Here is a 6331-nt window from a genome sequence, read left to right as displayed (position 1 = left end):
TGTTTTCCGATTAGTCTCAAAATTCAATGTGCATAACTAGTCACCAAGAGGAACCTTTATATGAAATTTCAGAAAGATCCCTTCATAAGTTTCTGAGAAATAGCTATAACAAACTTCAATTGTCAAAATCCAAGATGGCTGCCTGTCGGCCATGTTGTTTTCCGATTAGTCTCAAAATTCAATGTGCATAACTAGTCACTGAGAGGAACCTACATATGAAATTTCAGAAAGATCCCTTCATTAGTTTCTGAGAAATAGCGATAACAAACTTCAATTGTCAAAATCCAAGATGGCTGCCTGTCAGCCATGTTGTTTTCCAATTGGTCTCAAAATGCAATATGCATAACTAGGCACCAAGAGGAACCTACATATGAAATTTGAGAAAGATCCCTTCAGTGCTTTCTCAGAAATAGCGATAACAAACTTCAATTGTCAAAATCCAAGATGGCTGCCTGTCGGCCATGTTGTTTTCCGATTAGTCTCAAAATACAATATGCATAACTAGGCACCAAGGGGAACCTACATATGAAATTTCAGAAAGATCCCCTCATTAGTTTCTGAGAAATAGCGATAACAAACTTCAATTGTCAAAATCCAAGATGGCTGCCTGTCGGCCATGTTGTTTTCAGATTGGTCTCAAAATGCAATATGCATAACTAGGCACCAAGGGGAACCTAAATATGAAATTTGAGAAAGATCCCTTCAGTACTTTCTGAGAAATAGCGATAACAAGAATTGTTTACGGACGGAGGGACGGACGGACGGAGGGACGGACGGAGGGACGGACGGACGACGGACCACGGACGCAGGGCGATTTGAACAGCCCACCATCTGATGATGGTGGGCTAAAAACCAAGATGGCTGCCTGTCGGCCATGTTGTTTTCCGATCGGTCCCAAAATGTAATATGCATAACTAGGCACCAAGGGGAACCTACATAAGAAATTTGAGAAAGATCCCTTTAGTACTTTCTCAGAAATAGCGATACCAAACTTCAATTGACAAAAAACCAAGATGGCTGCCTGTCGGCCATGTTGTTTTCCGATCGGTCCCAAAATGTAATATGCATAACTAGGCACCAAGGGGAACCTACATATGAAATTTGAGAAAGATCCCTTCAGTACTTTCTAAGAAATATTGATAACAAACTTCAATTGTCAAATTCCAAGATGGCTGCCTGTCGGCCATGTTGTTTTCCGATCGGTCCCAAAATGCAATATGCATAACTAGGCACAAAGGGGAACCTTAATATGAAATTTGAGAAATCCCTTCAGTTCTTTCTCAGAAATAGCGATAACAAACTTGAATTGTCAAAATCCAAGATGGCTGCCTGTCAGCCATGTTGTTTCCCGATCGGTCCCAAAATGCAATATGCATAACTAGGCACCAAGGGGAACCTACATATGAAATTTGAGAAAGATCCCTTTAGTACTTTCTCAGAAATAGCGATAACAAACTTCAATTGACAAAATCCAAGATGGCTGCCTGTCGGCCATGTTGTAATCCGATCGGTCCCAAAATGCAATATGCATAACTAGGCACCAAGGAGAACCTACATATGAAATTTGAGAAAGATCCCTTTAGTACTTTCTCAGAAATAGCGATAACAAGAATTGTTTACGGACGGACGGACGGACCACGGACCACGGACGACGGACGCAGGGCGATTTGAATAGCCCACCATCTGATGATGGTGTGCTAAAAAGGTATTCACTTTTAATTTATTGCATTTTTAGTACAATATTCACACCCTTGAAATGCGTTTTTTTGGGGGGGGGGGGGGGGGGGGGGGGGGGGGGGGGGCAGTTTTTTTTAAAGTTTATCTTTTTATCTCAGAGGACCAATCATTGCTCAGAGGACGTGAATAATTACAACTTAGCATTGATAAGTCACGACATGAACAAACTCAGTTGTTATAAAAGATAAGCAGTTCGTTATATCCCAACACAGACGTTCATAAACGTACGCCCTACATAGAACATGATGATATAATTTACTTCACGTGGGACGATGGGTCGCTCACCCACAAAAATATTTTCCGGAAAACCCAAGCTTCATTCATCCCAATGGGATTAATATAGCATGGTCTTTGTCAGTGCATCGCATATTTTCTGGATGTTTACGCTTTTGACATTAATCTTGTAGTAGCATGCACAATTATGCCGCATTGGACACAAACTCCAGCGGTAAACAAACACACGTGTGTAACACTTGTGTCATTTTGATCGTCCAAACTCTCAGACGCTTTGATTTAACTCCATATAAGTAAAGCGTTTTTATGATCTCGATATGACGTAAATTGCAATAAACATTTTAATCTGAAAACAGCGCACACGATGTTTTGTCAGTGAACACATTAAACAAAACAATCAATTGGTCATATATCTATAAGCCAGATCGTCAGATTATTCACAAAGGACATCTGCAGGAGAATTGATCTCGTAGCATTACAGTAGCCTAGTTAGTGCTGTTACTGAAACGTGCACATCATGTGTGTAGGCTACCTCACGAAAAGTGGGACCACGCACCAAAAGTTAACCGACCCCGTCAGACACAAGCTGATCACCGAAGACCTCATACTCGGGGCATCAATTAGAATATAATTAGCGGCAGTCTACTGTACCGAACTCATTGAATTTTGTAAATACCTGTGTACCTGAGGAGTGTCCAGTTCACCTGCTGACATAGCGGTGTCCTGGGGCGTTAATTAATTAGTTACATCGTTGTCATGCCTGACTGCCTATGATTTGTTGCATTGGCCAGTTTACCTGGGTATCTCACCTGTGCACAATATTATCGGTATCAAGAATATAACAGAACATATGACACGTTAGTTTCTCTGTACAGACACTTATGCATGTGTGCCATCATGTGCACTGTGAAAGAGTACGATGTTGCAGTAATCATAATAATAATTAAATAAAAATATATAACAACAACTAAAATATATATATAATAATAATATCGATAGGATTTCTCATGATATCGTAGGCGGCCTAATAACTTTATTCGACATTTTTCTTCTTCGTTCACTTGGCCCTACTATACACATGTATACCCACCGCCAGGCGGCGCTCCCTTCAGTTTAGCGGGAGATTTGTATTACAAGTGGCGGCCATTTTGTTTGTTTACGGAAACGTGATGAAAGCTTAGACCTAGAACAAAATCACGTTATATATACAGTACAGTACGGTATATATTGGCGACATTTAATTACCCCACTCACGGAACACAATCGACAAACTGGGAACAGAATATCAAATTTCGTCTAGCTTTTGGCGACTTATGATACCCCTTTCACCGGCAAACACTGAATTATCGGACAACATGAAATCAGGGTAAGTTATGTTCTAATTTGTCTTCGAATCGCAGATTTTGTCGCTCTCGCGATCGTCATACATTAAACAACATTGAGTGAATATGTTCATATGAAATACTTCATGTTTCAGGACTAAATTCACCAGCATTCATGATCCTCGGACCACCCGCCCCCTACGCACAGCCGATTTATAAATGTTGCATCTTTCAATCGTAAGTTTAATTTGCTTGCCAAGTGATTATTTTTTAATCCTTCACCTTCACATTCCGGGTCAATATTATGATATATTTAAAATGGATTCACACATATATGTGGCCATACACGTTTTTCGTTTATGGCGTTTGGTATGAACGTCCCAAAGTATATATAATATACTTCGTTTTTCAATGGATTTTCTTGAAATTCGATCCACTATATATTGGGGTAGGCAATAATTCGTCAGCTATTTTACCTGATAATTTTTTTCATGTTTTCCCGTACATTTGTTACTATTTTTTACTGAAATAGACGAATATATGCACCATAATTTATGGTAAGTATGAACATTTTGTTCTTTATTCCTAATTATACGCACAACACTATTTTTTTTTAAATGTAATTAACATGCAATTAATATCTACGGAATCGGCTACGGTAAATTAAATATATATAGAAATGAGAGGGATTGTTACTTGTTGTGTGCATGAAATTTCAAGGAAATCCAATAAAATAAAGTCCTAATTGAAAATTTGTCAAAGTATACGTATTTAAAATAGATCTACAAAGTAAAATCTATATACAATTTTAGCACATTTTATTTATTATACATAGACCATTGGAAAATTTGAGAATCTTTCTTCTTTTATTTTATGTGAATTCATTTAAAATGTTTTATTGCTGAATTAACACACATTGATTACTCTCACCATCAGTTTCCCTTTTAAGTTGATCATCCCCGCCCCCAATATATTAGCTTGTATGCAATGCAAGATGGCTGACAGGCTGTCATTTTGAATTTTATAATTTTGAAGTTTCTCAGAAAGTTATTTATGGATCTTATTCAAAAGAAACATTTTAGGCTTCTGTTTTCAAATTAATAAGATCTAGAAGAAGAGAAAAGTGATTCCTTATTTGGGAATCACTTTTCTCTTCCTTCTTAGGCTAAAGAACAGTCTTGTATATATGATATATATAAAATTGATATTTATATAATAATCATACAATTACATGATATCTCTGGGGGTATCTTCTTTTTGATTTGACATGATAAGTTGTGTTTGTTAGCCTATAGATATTACTTCTGTCTCCCAGCCCTCTAATTTTGCTGCTGTCTAATAATTCTAGAATTTATTGACAAATTTACACGAAATGGGCCAGGTACAGTTCACAAAATTAGTCAAAACCCAGGGTCAAAGCTCATGAAGGTCATTAGATTGAAAGGTCAAGGTAATTTTTTTTTCTTTTCATCAATATTTTGTTTTGGCATGATGAAGCAAATTTAGTTGGAATTAAACTAGGTGTAAACTGACAAGGTCAAGGTCAAATTTTGCGTTTTTTCACTGATTAAATATTTTGTTTCAAGGCTAAAGCAAAGTTGGTCAGAATTAAACATTATAATAATGCATGGAGTCAACTGACGAAAGGTCAAGGTCACTTGGTCAAAGGCCAAGGTCAGATTTTGTTTCAATATAATTCCAACCAATATTACTCGGTGATTTAGGCAGATGGGTTCTTGATGATTATGGGAGATATATATTATTTATTGCCTCATGATGAAATTGATGGGATCCTTTAAATTTTCAGTGTTCTAGTTAATAAATTATAATAACCCAATTAACTCTCAGCCTGTCCTAGTTATTAAGTTATTACACCGAAACCAGCGTTACAATATGTAAATAGATCACTAACTGTTTTCTTTTCTTTTCTTTTTGATGGACTATAGAGTGTCAATCCCAAGAAGAACCCTGATCAGCTCCTGGAAAAATCAGTGTTCTTGCAGTATTGTCAGTCAAATCTCAAGGAAAGGATCCCAGAAGAGGAACATTTGCATTATTTCAGACTTTTTTCTTTCCTGTGTAACAATGCCTCAAACAGCTAACACATTTTATATAGTATACAATACAATGTGTATTAATAACAGTCCAGTTAGAGTGCTGTGTTATGCAGTAAAAATACTTAATTCTTGATGACATGTTGGTTTTATGTTTACATTAAACGGTAGTTATAATATATACTAAAGAAACATAGTGGATAATGCCTTGTACAGGAGCAGGAGTATGACAGTGTAATAGTACATGACTGCTGCGTTCATCCATGGAAGGAGTCTGTTATTCGAAATAAAGCTTTCCATGAGGACGGAGTCTGTTATTCGAAATAAAGCTTTCCATGAGGACGAAAAATAGTGCTTTTGTTAGTCTTTCAAGAAAATGTGCAAAGTGAAAGGAGATTTCTGTGATGTTTTATGAATAGTAATTCATTGGTCTAGAAGACATGTATTTAATAAGTATATTTCTGGATAAAAAACATTCTGAAGCAAAATCTTTTTATATTTTTCTGTACTTTTTCCATACTTTTTCTGTAACTTTTCTATACCTTTTTTGTACCTTTTCAGTACCTTTTTCATACCTTTTTAGTACCTTTTTTGTAACTTTTTAGTACCTAGAAAAAGTTATAACTTTTTTGTACCTTTTTCATACCTTTATAGTACCTAGAAAAAGTTATAACTTTTTTTTTAACTTTTTAGTACCTAGAAAAAGTTATAACTTTTTTGTACCTTTTTTATACCTTTTCTGTACCTTTTTAGTACCTTTTTTGTAACTTTTTAGTACCTAGAAAAAGTTATAACTTTTTTTTAACTTTTTAGTACCTAGAAAAAGTTATAACTTTTTTGTACCTTTTTCATACCTTTTCTGTACCTTTTTAGTACCTAGAAAAAGTTATAACTTTTTTGTACCTTTTTCATACCTTTTCTGTACCTTTTTAGTACCTAGAAAAAGTTATAACTTTTTTTTAACTTTTTAGTACCTAAATTATA

The 6331-nt window shown here is 35.8% G+C and overlaps 1 long non-coding RNA gene across 1 annotated transcript; it reads left to right on the top strand.

Moving 5' to 3' along the window:
• The first annotated feature begins 2987 nt into the window (after positions 1 to 2987).
• Positions 2988 to 5654, top strand: LOC117327731. Its single transcript, XR_004532713.1, has 3 exons — positions 2988 to 3337; positions 3449 to 3530; positions 5240 to 5654. It is a non-coding gene; the product is annotated as an uncharacterized LOC117327731 (long non-coding RNA).
• The last annotated feature ends 677 nt before the right edge of the window (positions 5655 to 6331 follow it).

This window comes from Pecten maximus, chromosome 5, assembly GCF_902652985.1.
Source record: "Pecten maximus chromosome 5, xPecMax1.1, whole genome shotgun sequence".
In the NCBI taxonomy this organism is placed as follows: domain Eukaryota; kingdom Metazoa; phylum Mollusca; class Bivalvia; order Pectinida; family Pectinidae; genus Pecten; species Pecten maximus.
The sequence above is the reverse complement of the archived record's forward strand: the minus strand, read 5'-3'. Positions and strand labels throughout refer to the sequence as shown.